Here is a 15,031-nt window from a genome sequence, read left to right as displayed (position 1 = left end):
CTACCTAATCAGAGTTAGAGCAAAACTAAGCATGCAATTAAAATAAATTAAATAATTCGCTGCGAAAGACTTAAATAAATGCTGGTCGGCGGAATACAACCGACTAAACAAATTCGATATACAACCCAATCAAATAATTAATCCCAAAGGCAAATAAAACCTACAGCTAATCCTGCTGTCTTCACTGGTCGCTAGTCTCTCCAAGATACTGGGCGCACTACCTGCACCTGGACCTGGACCTGCCCCATCGAATGGGGTGTCCAGACATACAGAAAAACACTGGATGTAAGCGACTACGCTCAATACGAAAGCACGGGTAAACATACAAACATGATGCATGCAAATGAATATGAAAGGGTATCCATACCTAGGATAACTGTATACAAACTGCTCAGACTGGCGCCTAGGATATGAGCATTACCGATCGGGGAATCAAACCACTGGGTACTTTCACTCACTCCTAACTGGACGTGGACCGTGTCCTCTAGATGCCAATACCTGGCTAAGCCCGTTGGCAGCAAGGGCACTCAGCATCAACCGTCCGAACACAGGGCTGAGCGGCCCTACATGGCTCATATCAAAAGATGTACAAGCAAAATATGATATGCACATGCCGCATAATAACCCATGCAATAACATGCAAAAACCCTAGCACATAAATGCAACATATAAGCATGCATACCCGCTGACAATCTCAGTCAGTACTTACGTACCTTACTTGAAACGACCCGATCCTCTACTAAATAATAACTAAATAAAATGCGGGTTTTCGAAAATTTTCGGCATGACCCCTCTATAAATATTCAAACCCTCCTGTCACAGACAACAATTTAAAATACGACCAGCAATACTAAATAATCTAAATCGAGAAAGGAACGAGAACTAGAGAAAAAGATTCGACAATTCAAGCATCCAAAATAACTAACACTTTGATGTTTGCATGCCCAAAGACAATCAATAAATCCTTGCGATGACATTTATCCAAACAACACAATGAAAAACTATAAAATGATAAAATAAACTTTTGCGGAAGGCTAGCATAGGTCGGAGGGATGTGCCGTGCCCACGTCGCCGTCCACTCGATAGTCTTGCCCCTCAATCCCGAGGATAATGTAAACCTGCCTGAAAACAAGTAAGTGTAGTGAGTCTAAAAGACTCAACAAGAATATGGGGGGGATAACGAGTACTACGTAAATACAAGCACACACAGATTAAAAATAACTGATACTAAAAAAATACGTTTGTTTTGTGCCCTTACTTTAAACAAGTAAATAAACTTCAAGATGAATGAGAGAACATGAATGAAACATATGCATAGATAAGTCATGTATAATCAATGAAACTGCATAAACTGTATCTGAATCTGAAACTGTAACTGTGAACTTAGATCTTTGATTGTGACTCTGTGATTGCGATCATGATCATGGCTATAGTTCACAATGCCGCAAGGAGGTCGAGATGAAACCCAACCCGATCTTGCCCTATATTGGTAAGGGAGACCAGAATAGCTCTGGCCCCACACAAACACATGCTAAGGTAAGAAAACTCATAATGATTTGGTAAGGGAGCCCAAAACGTCTTTCAGCCCCACACGTACACATGAATATGTAGTCACTGAAAGAGTGGGTGCCGGTTAGCCAACTTGTGGCTAAGGGCTTTTATGACTCTATGTAAAACAATCTTTTGTTTAATATAATTTACACTTTTATAATGACATTGACTTTATCTTTCTTCATATTGTTATATTATGATATACTATTGTAGTTTTGATAAAGACCTTGAATATACTATAGTGTATGTAAGATGTGGTAGCACATAGGGATGGCTATCATGAAACACATCTTATAGTCACTGTATATTCTAAACTGTTCCTAGTCAATTGAGCCGTCCGCAAATAAGGATAAGGATCGCTCGAGATTGAGACTAGAATTTGCGATGGCGAGTACCACGTTTCATTGGTATGGAACATAGAGATGTTCAAAGCATGCAAATGGATATTCATATGATGAATGATCGAACTACCCTATTCGGACTTTCCAAGTGATTATCACTTATCGAGTGGAAAGAATCCGCGGTTTTGGTTGTACACCATTAGTCCTTATTACTTGAAACATCATTGAGACTTTATATGCTAGTACTGTACTTTGACTCGTTTACCGACTCTATTGGGGTCATCAGGTGTCGGGATTGGGTACAGTTACGACATATATAGGAGTCGATGCTTTGTTGTCAAGGATTCACCACATACTTGCGAGTGTGGATATCCTATGCGATCTGAGAAGATATTAGTGTGACGAATCTCTGGCCAGAGTACATGATGTGTTTTAGGTTAATGGGTTTTCCTAGTAACACATGCGATGTCACTATTTGATCTCCAAGATGTAATGCATAGTTATCGAATCTCGAACGACTCTCGATGTACCAATGGTTGTTGATTCGATCGGGATATATGGATGAAGGGACCGTACAGTACGCTAACCAAATCTACTGGTTCTTGCAGGCACTATCAGTAATACCTAGGGAATCATGGGGCGATGTTGCTAGGCGCTCTTACCATGATTCGATGGGTAAGTCGAAAATTGTTGTTCCGAGTCACAAGGAGTTGTGAGCCCACGGCTAGCTGTATTCCTGAACCATTGAGGGTTACACAAATAATGGATTACTAAAACCCTGTAGAGATAGTTAAATTTAAAGAGTTAAATTTAATGAAAGAAAAGTTGGACTTCTTAATTAAAGGGAGTGGGATTTCCTAAAATAACATAGGGATGGACATTTTTGGAAATCACTGAATTCGGATTCAGAAAAATTATCTTGACTTTAAAATATTCTGAAATGATTTCTGTGCACATTGGTAAAATCAGTTTATCAATCGGAGTCACGATGAATTTTATATTAATTTCTAGAACAACGGGCTTGGCTTGTTGGACTTAAGTTATGGATTGTGGGCCCTAAGAAGTTAGAGTTCTAATGCAATTATAACTTAATCTAGTCTAGAAAAAAAATTATCAATAAATATATGTACTGTGTTCGAAAATTACACAAGCTTTCAGTCTAGCAATTTTCAAAAATCAGTCTATATTATTCAAGAGGTTTTTCGAAAATTCCTCTGTCCCTTTTGAGAAAATTTGGACTGTGATTTTTGTGAAAAATTACAATTCGAATTAACAGATCAAATCTGTTTATTCTCTACGTAAAACTTCTGATTGATTTCTAGTGCAGTCAATCAGAGGGTTTCTGTTTTTCGTTCGTGGACTTAATTTCGGTGATTGATCGTGACGCCATCGGTTCCCAGGATTTACAAGAAGAGCAGATTAAGTTCTGTTGGTGTCCATAATCTCGCTTCGAGATTTTAAGGTAAAATATTTAAAATTGATTTTTGGATAAATTTGAATTTTTGGAAAATTTATAAATTTTATCCGTTAAATTAAATTTTATAAAATTAATTATTTTGATACAATTGATGATAAGATATGATCTTATGGATGGATAAGATAAAATATGATTTTATCTTTTAAATTATGATTCCTTTCCATGTTTATCCAATTATTTAATTATTAAATTAATTATTGGATAAAGGATGATCGATTGCCATGACCAATGTTTTAGGTGTATGTTAGATAATTTACATTTGTCTTATTGTTGTTGGATTTTATTAATGGGCTTGGTTTATAGCCCAATATGATTGTCATATGTAATAAAAGTGGGCCTGGTTTATGGCCCGTTCCCACCCCTAAAAATGTATCCCATATTTGTCATCGAAATTTATTGTAAATTTATTAGACTTAGTGGGAGACAAAGATTTGAAGAAATGGTGGGCCCAGCAGAGAATGAAGACCGAAGAAATGTAAATTGGAAGCTCAATGTAATAGGATTGCATTGCATACTTGCATATCACCTAGGATTGGACTTAGACTCGTGATTGGCAACCACGGGTCGATTAGTTAATGGGATCGATCATCCTTAAATAATATATGATATTATTGATGTATGCATGTTTAGACTAAATTGTATGAATCCCGCAAGCATACATAAATTGCATGATGAGACAAATTTTCAAAATAAAATCCCTCATTTTAAATATGATTTAAAATTGATATCAAGATAAACAAAGAGAATTTAAATATTGTTTAAATATTCCTACCTTCCATCAACGATCAATGTATGAGATGCTACCCGCGGATACGGTCCGGCTCATATTATTGGGGGGGCCCGTTCGTCGGAAAGCTGTACATTGGATCGACACATGTTGTAAGTTGGGTGGAACTCCCATGGGATTGGCTCATATTATTGGGGGATCCACATGGCGACCGTCCATCACAACTTAATATTGATGGGTTATCTTGACATGTCACAATAAACGGTGTCATATTATTGGGCCCTTATTGGACATGAGGTAAATACATGGGGGTTACTTTGGAAGTAATTGGGCTCTACCTTTTGAAAATTATGGTTGGCTGATATTATTCGGGACTATGATTTGTCAATTGGACTCCATGTTCCCACTAAGGAATGGAGTTTCCCGTTTTCACTAGAGGGTAGTAAAATCGTTAAAATAGTGGGAGTGAAATTCATAAAATTAAATCTCGCCATATTTTATGTCTTAGTAAATTAATTAAACAATCATCGATTATTGTCTGTTTCATCTCAGTATATCATTATGATGAATCTTCGTAATCCACATGTTTCAATTCTCGAGCAAAACAAACTTTCTGGCGCAAACTATACGGAATGGTTCCATATGTTAAGATTATCCTGAGTTCGGAAAAGATTTTCTAAGTGTTAGAAAAGGCTCCTCCGAAAAACAGCCCCGGCTGATGTAACTTAGGAAAGGTTGGCCGAACTAGAGAAATGGTAGGACCATGATCTCAAGGCCAAATGTTACATGCAAAGATGGACAAGTCTAAATAAGTTTGCCATCACTGCAAGAAACCCGGTTACTGGAAGCGCAACTGCAAAGAATGTATATCGAGTAGTTACGAACTACAAAGGATATATTTTATAAAGGTTTTACTTAATACTATTTCTTGGGTATTGGATACCAGATGTAGATCTCACATTTGCAATGAGTTGCAGATGATGACAAGAAGTAATAGGCTAAGGATGGGTGAGACCCAGTTAAGGCTCGGGAATGGTTCCAGAGTTGAATCCAAAGCTATGGGAAACATTTGTTTAATTTTGCAAAACAATTTTAAGCTATATTTTGAGAGAGATATTTTTATTTGTGCCAAGATTTCATTAAAACATTATTTCTGTTTCTATGCTTGATAGAGATGGTTTTTTCTTGTAATTTTGCGAATGGGATTTGCAATATTTACAAGAATGAATGTTTGATTTGAAATGGACAATTTAAAACGATCTATATAACTTAAAATTAAAAGAAGTTCCAGTTGATTATGTTGATAAACCGGTAACAACAAACAAAAGGAAAATCGATAGTCAAAACCCGGCAAACCTTTGGCATGCTAGGCTAGGTCATATTTCCTCAAGAAGGATGAACAAGCTAGTGGGAGAGGGCATGTTTGATATGTTTGATATAAACTCTCTACCTAATTGTGAGTCCTGCCTAAAAAGAAAAATGACTAAATCTCCTTTCAAAGGAAAGCCTGAGCGTAGTCAAAATCTATTGGATTTGATCCATACAGATGTTTGCGGACCATTTAGTATCGATACTAAATTTGGTCACACCTACTTCATTACCTTTACTGATGATTATTCTAGGTATGAGTATTTATATTTAATGAAATATAAGTCTGAATCATTTGAAAAGTTCAAAGAATTCAAGGCTGAAGTAGAAAACAAACAATGTAGAAGTATTAAAGCACTTCGATCGGATCGAGGTGGAGAATACTTAAGTACCGAGTTTTTGAGCTATCTAAAAGAGAATGAGATTCTCTCTCAGTGGAATCTTCCTATGACACCTCAGCTAAATGGTGTCTCGGAGCGTCGCAATCGAACTTTGTTGGACATGGTTCGATCTATGATGAGCTTCACTGAGTTTCCTCCTTCGTTTTGGGCCTATGTGCTTGAAACGGCGGTATTGTTGTTGAACAATGTCCACACTAAAGCAGTAGATAAAACTCCATACGAGTTATGGAATGGCAAAGCTCCTAATTATTTGTACTTAAGGATTTGGGGATGTCCTACTTACGTGAAGCAGACAGTAGGAGATAAGTTGGATAGTCGATCCACCTTATATTATTTTGTAGGATATCCGAAGAATTCAATCGAATATTATTTCTATCATCCTACTGAAACAAAAGTGTTTGTTTTAAGAAATACCACCTTCATGGAGAATGAGTTCTTATTAGATAAGAAAGGCAAGATGATGGAACTCGAAGAAATTTGAGAAGAACCCGAGATACAAAATAATGATCCTACACCTCAGGAACCATTGATTGACACACCTATATCTAGGAGATCCGAGAGGACTTCTAGACCTCCTATTCGATATGGTCTTCTTCTTGAAGGGGATCAAAGTGAACCCGAAATTGGATGTGATCCAAGAAACTTCAAGGAAGCAATTTCTGATGCGGATTCTAATTTATGGCTTGAAGCTATGCAGTCGGAAATAGACTCGATGCATACAAACCAAGTTTGGTCTTTAGTAGATCCTCCCGATGGAATTGTTCTAATAGGGTGTAAATGGATCTACAAGAGAAAACTTGGGCTGATGGTAAGGTATTTACCTACAAGGCACGATTGGTGGCAAAAGGTTATACTCAAAGACAAGGAGTTGACTATGATGAAACCTTTTCACCAGTCGCAATGTTCAAGTCCATAAGAATCCTTATTGCCATAGCAGCATGGTATGACTATGAGATATGGCAAATGGATGTAAAGACTGCATTTCTTAATGGAAACATTAAGGAAGAGATCTATATGATGCAGCCTGAGGGATACACATCCATGGGAAGCGAGCATAAGGTATGCAAGCTTCAGAGATCAATCTATGGTCTCAAACAAGCATCAAGAAGTTGGAACCAGAAATTTGATGAAACGATAAAGGATTTTGGTTTTATCAAGAACCCGGAGGAACCATGCGTGTACAAGAAAGTAGTTAAGAATGCGGTAACATTCTTAGTACTTTATGTTGATGACATCCTACTCATGGGTAATGATGTAGGGATGTTGCAGTCAACAAAGATATGGTTATCAGGTAGATTTTCGATGAAGGATTTAGGTGAGTCATCCTATATTCTAGGAATTCAGATCTATAGAGATAGATCTAAAAGAATGATAAGACTCACTCAATCAACCTACATCGACACCATATTGAAAAGGTTTTCAATGGATGGGTCCAAGAGAGGACATCTAACTATGTGTTATAGAGTTTCTCTATCCAAGTCTATGTGTCCCAAGACTGATGAAGAGATAGAGAAGATGACACACGTGCCATATGCGTCAGCCATAGGTAGTATCATGTATGAGATGATATCTACCAGACTGGATGTGGCCTATGCTCTGAGCCTCACGAGCAGATACCAAGCCAATCCCGGTCAAATGCATTGGAAAGCCGTGAAGGATATTCTTAAGTACTTGCGAAGGACTAAGAATTTATTCATGGTTTATGGAGGGAGAGAATTGAAGTTGGAAGGCTATACCGACTCTAGCTTCCAATGTGACGTGGATGACTCGAAATCAACCTCTGGATTTGTATTCGTGCTCAATGGCGGTGCTGTCTCTTGGAAGAGTTCTAAGCAGGACACCACAGCGGATTCCACCACTGAGGCAGAATACATTGCAGCATCAGCTGCTGCTAAAGAGGCGATTTGGATAAGGAAATTCATCCAAGAGTTGGGTGTAATTCCTGAAGCTGTTGGTCCAGTCCCGGTGTACTGTGACAACACGGGTGCTGTTGCTCAGGCAAAGGAACCAAGGTCTCATCAGAAGTTCAAACACGTACTGAGTAAATACCACATCATCCGGGAGATTGTGGAAAGAGAAGACATCACTGTCGTGAGAGTGGCCTCTACAGACAATATCGCTGATCCACTTACTAATCCCTTGCCATGACCATTGTTTGACAAACATCGCGAAGCAATGGGATTACGTAGTATGACTAGTTGGCTTTAGGGCAAGTGGGAGATTGAAAGAGTGGGTGCCCGGTTAGCCAACTTGTGGCTAAGGGCTTTTATGACTCTATGTAAAACAATCTTTTGTTTAATATAATTTACACTTTTATAATGACATTGACTTTATCTTTCTTCATATTGTTATATTAAGATATACTATTGTTGTTTTGATAAAGACCTTGAATATACTATAGTGTATGTAAGATGTGATAGCACATGGGGATGGCTATCATGAAACACATCTTATAGTCATTGTATATTCTAAACTGTTTCTAGTCAATTGAGCCGTCCGCAAATAAGGATAAGGATCGCTCGAGACTGAGACTAGCATTTGCGATGCCGAGTACCAAGTTTCATTGGTATGGAACATAGAGATGTTCAAAGCATGCAAATGGATATTCATATAATGAATGATCGAACTACACTATTCAGACTTTCCAAGTGGTTATCACTTATCGAGTGGAAAGAATCCGCAGTTTTGGTTGTACACCATTAGTCCTTATTACTTGAAACATCATTGAGACTCTATATGCTAGTACTGTACTTTGACTCGTTTACCGACTTTATTGGGGTCATCAGGTGTCGGGATTGGGTACAGTTACGACATATATAGGAGTCGATGCTTTGTTGTCAAGGATTCACCACATACTTGCGAGTGTGGATATCTATGCGATCTGAGAAGATATTAGTGTGACGAATCTTTGGCCAGAGTACATGATGTGTTTTAGGTTAATGGGTTTTCCTAGTAACACATGCGATGTCACTATTTGATCTCCAAGATGTAATGCATAGTTATCGAATCTCGAACGACTCTCGATGTACCAATGGTTGTTGATTCGATCGGGATATATGGATGAAGGGACCGTACTGTACGCTAACCAAAATCTACTGGTTCTTGCAGGCACTATCAGTAATACCTAGGGAATCATGGGGTGATGTTGCTTGTCGCTCTTACCATGATTCGATGGGTAAGTCAAAAATTGTTGTTCCGAGTCACAAGGAGTTGTGAGCCCACGGCTAGCTGTATTCCTGAACCATTTAGGGTTACACAAGTAATGGATTACTAAAACCCCGTAGAGATAGTTAAATTTAAAGAGTTATATTTAATGAAAGAGAAGTTGGACTTCTTAACTTAAAGGAGTGAAATTTCCTAAAATGACATAGGGATGGGCATTTTTGGAAATCACTGAATTCGGATTCAGAAAAATTATCTTGACTTTAAAAGATTTAGAAATGATTTCTGTGCACATTGGTAAAATCAGTTTATCAATCGGAGTCACGATGAATTTTATATTAATTTCTAGAACAACGGGCTTGGCTTGTTGGGCTTAAGTTATGGATTGTGGGCCCTAAGGAGTTAGAGTCCTAATGCAATTATAACTTAATCTAGTCTAAAAATTATCTATAAATATATGTACTGTGTTCAAAAATTACACAAGCTTTCAGTCTAGCAATTTTCGAAAATCAGTCTATATTATTCAAGAGGTTTTTCGAAAATTCCTCTGTCCCTTTTGAGAAAATTCGGACTGTGATTTTTGTGAAAAATTACAATTCGAATTAACAGATCAAATCTGTTTATTCTCTACGTAAAACTTCTGATTGATTTCTAGTGTAGGAAATCAGAGGGTTTCTGTTTTTCGTTCGTGGACCTAATTCCGGTGATTGATCGTGACGCCATCGGTTCCCAGGATTTACAAGAAGAGCAGATTAAATTCTGTTGGTGTCCATAATCTCGCTTCGAGATTTTAAGGTAAAATATTTAATTGTGATTATTTGTTTTACTTACACATATTTAATCGTAAAAGATTTGATACCCTTGATATGGAATCGTTCCATATAATAAAATAAAATTTTAAACTTCCGCTGCACCGGGTATCAATTCTTGATTGATCTGAACACGTTTTTCAACAGTCACAACCATCTCACTTCGTTCAAAATATACTTCTTTCCTTTATTGAATATGAGATTTAGCATGAATATGAAAATATGACGTACATGTAAATGTTAATCAATAATCATGCATATGACTCACACATGGATGATCAGGATGGTGATTTAGGAACTAAACCAAAGGATGGAGAATTTAACACATAAATTGCACTTACGACAAACTCAAGCTGTTTGCCTTTAAAATTAATAACTTGCTCGTTTCTTAACCAAAAAAGATTCCGCTTGAAACCACGACTCCATGACACTTAGAACCAAGTAGAGAAATCATCATCGGAATTTATTTCCAAAGCGATCATTTTACAAAAAACACAATTCCGGGCAGCAGCCCTGTTTTGATTCTAAAATTCTGCACCTAAGCAATTAAAATATAGAACTCGACCAAAACTTATCCGAATTGATTCCCTCTTTCGCCGACATAATCCTAACATCCCAAACCAATTCCATACCCGAGCCCATAATAAAATTCTACTTTTAACCCTGCCTTAGTTATACATTTCCGGACAGCCCCCTCCTAGAACTTCAAAATTCTGCACACCTTACTTTATATGTCTAAAACTCGACCGAATCTTAACTGAATTAGTTCCTGCTTGAACCGACCTAACCCCGAAATCTAATAAAAATTTCTAGTCCCAAGCCCACCAAGAAATTTCAGTTTTAACCCTGTCTTAAACACATGCTTCCGGACAGCCCCAATACTCACAAAAATCTGCTCAAGTTACCAAGTTTAAACTCAATCCAAGACTTAAATATAACTCTCCCTATCTCCCGAGCCTCCAATCCTAGGACCATGACCAACGATCACCTCGTTTCCATCCCTTACCACTCACCTTAAATCACCATAAACCCCAGCTCAAGGACAGCCCCTCAAACACTATCAAACCGAGCCCCAAATCCTCAAATTCTAATGCATATCCAACCAAACCTTCAAGCCAACTACAAGACAACCTAGAAGATACCATGTGAACTACATATCACCCATGGTATCTCCTCAATCACCATCCAAATCAACACAAATATGGCACCTCAAGTTCGAAACCATGCTACACGTAAACTGTCAAAATTTTCAAAGAAATATAAGGCATGAAATTCTGTAAATTTCGAAGGTGGCAGGGAAATCCAAACATTTGCATTTCGAATCTAATCATATACCATAACCCATCAAATAACCCGATTTCATAAAAAAACAGAAAAATTATAAAACTTTCGGCTAGAAGAAAATGAGGAACTCGAGCAGGGCACTTCTACATTTATGCATATATACTTCGAAAATTTTCAAGAAAAGCAAAGGAATCATATTCCTGCCTAGCTACCAAGAATCGAAAGAGAAACCAAAGCCTGCAGCGGCCGATCGAGACTGGGGAGAGAGAGCTGGAACCGAGATGGAAATGGAGCTAAATCACGCTCAAGAACTCCGACCAGCTAGCTAATGAAGTGTTGCGCCGTAGAATAATGAGAATGGGAGGAGCGGCGGCCGGAAAATGCTTGAGGAGAAGTGGGCCGATGGATTGGCTTGGGGAAGAAGAAGGGTGTCGTGGTGTGTGTGTGTGTTTGGCGTGAGTGTGTGTATTTTTAGAGTATAAATTGGGGATTAGGGTTATATAATTTAAATGGAGTGTATAAGGGTTTATTAAATAAAAAGAAAATACTACACACCTCTAAAAATACTACCTAAACTTAGGAACTAGGATTTAGAAAATTTAAAATGCACTAATTAAAATACAAGCTTAAAAATCCAAGAATTTAAACATTTTAAATATTCGATGTCACGACAATGATTAAAATATTTAAATATCAAGCAGAGTGATTTAAAATAATTTAAACAAACTAGACTAACTTTTAAATGCAATTTAAATAAATACACAAGCGAAAATAAAAATCTTTAAAATGATTTGGACAATTAAAAAGAATTTAAATAAATAAGCTAGACATTTAAAGTAATTTAAAATAACTAACCGCTAAACTAAGGCTATTTAAAAATAAATAAGTTGGACACTCGAAAATATTTAAACAAATAAACTACACAGTTAAAATCATTTAAAAGAATAAACTAAACAATTAATTAAAATTATTTAAATATGCAAGCTTGAACCTAAAAAAAAAAATAACTAAAACAAATAAATTGCACAATAAAATCATTTGAATAAATAACCAAATATTCTATTAGCACGCAATTCAAATAAGGAATTTAAATCAGATAAAACTTAAAAATAAAAATCTTAATATTTATTAAATTAATGCATGCGATTTAGTAGATTGGATTTTAGGCGTCACAATTCCTTCCCCCTTTAAATGGAAATTCGTCCTCAAAATTCGAGACTTACTAACTAGGTTCGAATACTTTAGACTAAATCAACACTAAATTTTCCAACTTCTCACCCACATGAGTTGGCCCAAATCAGCTTTCGCTGCGCACTCTGATGCTTACTGATATATATATATATATATCATCAAGGGTCTAATTAACTCTTACTGCAAAATAAATTTGCAAACTCCTATTTATCCCGGTATGATTGTAGCCTAAGAGAATTTTCTAATCACTGTTCCCATGTAACTGTAAGAGTTTTCAATTCGCCACCTAAACTTCTAAAATATCTGATACCTTCCTTAGTTTGATAACCTTAAATTCTGGATCGCAATTTCAAGCATTAAAGTTCCTGTATACCCATTAAAGAATTTATATCGATCTTACTCATAACTTAAAAACTTTCTAACAACGAAACTATGTTTAATGTCTATTCACCAGCAAAACTTAACTCATATAATCTAGAACTTGAGCTCTTAAGAAATTCACAAGTTCCCAAAATACTTAGCAACTAAACACTAAAATTTTCTAAATAGGATAGCTAAGTGGCTATATGATTCTACCTCGTTAGACCTCAAGATACGGGATAGATCTGACCCATTTCTATAAATAAATAAATCTAATCCTTGATACAAAAATAAAATATTGAAATCCACTGTCGTTCAGTTCAAAGGTATTAACCTATAATATCTAGAATACAAATAGGTGACTAAACAGATCTCAAATATTCATTCACCAATTTATACGTTCATCTCTGGCATCTTTGATTCTACCGCAAATTCAATTCTTAAATAAAATTTCCCAACGGATTTACCCACTTTTCTCCATCTCAGATGCAACGACTAAGAAATTTCTAATTAGACTACAAGTCAAAATACCACGAGCTATTATCCACTTATTGGATTAGATGGTCTCTAAGTACCAAATAATTCTTACCTATCGTATGAAAAAATACCTCAAATCCCTAGTTCAACTTAGCAGTAAATCTGGAAATCCAAGAATTCCCAAATTATTATATGTACAACCCGAGTTTATATTTCATGAACTTAATATACAATTAGACACCTCGAAGAGTTTGTAACCCATTCGTATAAGCTTCTTCAGTTTTCCTCTAGTTCCTTAGTATTCCACTAATGGTTAAATATACAACTTATCCAAAAAGCTACCTGAATATTCTATTCATCCTCTTGTACCCAAAATTGGTGCATTAGTCTTACAGGTCGACAATCACAAAATCTTAAAATGCAAATGTAAAGTACCCAAAAGTCTATAGGGACAACTCTATTTCCTATATCGAATCTGTTTACCCATTCAACTTACTTACTCTTAACGATCCTGTTTGAAATTGAAACAACCAATTCAGATAATTCACTAACTAGTAGTCTACTCGCTAGAACTAAAAAAAATTAGTAGTCGTCATTCCTCAGAACACAACGATAACTTAGGATTTCATCTAGTATTAATACCAAATTTCAACGGTCTAAACACTTACTAAGTGGTTACGAGTCGATCCTCTACACAAGAATAGAAATGATAATTTGAAACTATGATCCACTCAAATAATTCACCATGATGGATCATGAAAGGAAAAAAAATACACAAGTAATGTTGCTTAATGTGAAATGAAATAATGCAAGCATTACAAACAAACGAGCTGAATATAAAAATCTAGATAAGTGAAAACAACTCACTCAAAATTCAATTCTAGGGGTGAATAAATAATAATGGAGGCTCCATGAATAATGAATATGAGCCAACAAGGCACAAATCTCGCGATCGTTTGCCTATGGGTAATGAAATCATGCTCAAACAATCCAAGAACAATTAAGAGCAATCGGTGTGACTTCGGTCGAGAGAAGTCCACAAACGTCAATAATCAAGAAAAATAGTGGTCTCAAAATAAAATCAGATGTCAGTCACACAACGTAAGTAGATTACCAAAAAGAAAGGCAAGGTGAATCTTACTCACATCAACATGCGACTCTAGAACCGAAGAAAAAATTCAAGAAGTAATAAACATGAACAAGAGTTTTTTTTAAGAAGTTCAACTAATGCCAAGGTGGCAGAATTCAACGCTGATTGATGTCATATGAATCCATAAATGCTCAAAGGAAGTGCAAAGAAATTTTGGATACTCAAAAGTATATGTTGCAACGGATTTGAGCACAAAAGAAGGGAAAAGGAAATAACGATCGGAATAGTAGTTCACATAATTGAAAGACTCATAGTAACCGACTCACTATTTCCAAAAATCATATTTGCCCAAATAACAAAAGAAGGACTCAACTATCCATATTAATATAAAACCAAGTTCGTATCCCAAGTTTTCGCACAAGATCGATTCATAAACTTAACTGACAAAACATGCACCTATTAATTTCTAAGCAAACTATTCATTAGTTTTATCCGACTAAATTCCACCTATAAGAGAATAAATTACCACAAGGACAGATCAAATAATACCTCCTAATATGCAAGTTTAATATTTTTCATCAACCTCCTACAATCTCATCAAAATTACTAACACTACGTAATAATTCAAACAACAACCAAGTACTGCCCAAAACTGGAAGGAATATTGGTACATCAACTCCGTTTAACTTTGTACCGCATGCTATAAAAATAAACAGTGAAATAGTACACTTTAAACTATAAAGGAAGTTTAAAACAAGAATTGATAAGTGTATTTTATACACTTAATTTATAT

General features: G+C 36.2%; 1 long non-coding RNA gene across 1 annotated transcript; it reads right to left on the bottom strand.

Annotated features, from left to right (window-relative positions):
• Positions 1-70: 70 nt before the first annotated feature.
• Positions 71-11,561, bottom strand: LOC140885325 (uncharacterized). The gene is made up of 3 exons (XR_012150873.1): positions 11,325-11,561; positions 368-1,122; positions 71-239 (listed from the first exon to the last, which is right to left on the bottom strand). It is a non-coding gene; the product is annotated as an uncharacterized lncRNA (long non-coding RNA).
• Positions 11,562-15,031: the final 3,470 nt, after the last annotated feature.

The sequence above is a fragment of the Henckelia pumila genome, chromosome 2 (assembly GCF_033568475.1).
Source record: "Henckelia pumila isolate YLH828 chromosome 2, ASM3356847v2, whole genome shotgun sequence".
Lineage (NCBI taxonomy): Eukaryota > Viridiplantae > Streptophyta > Magnoliopsida > Lamiales > Gesneriaceae > Henckelia > Henckelia pumila.
The sequence above is the reverse complement of the archived record's forward strand: the minus strand, read 5'-3'. Positions and strand labels throughout refer to the sequence as shown.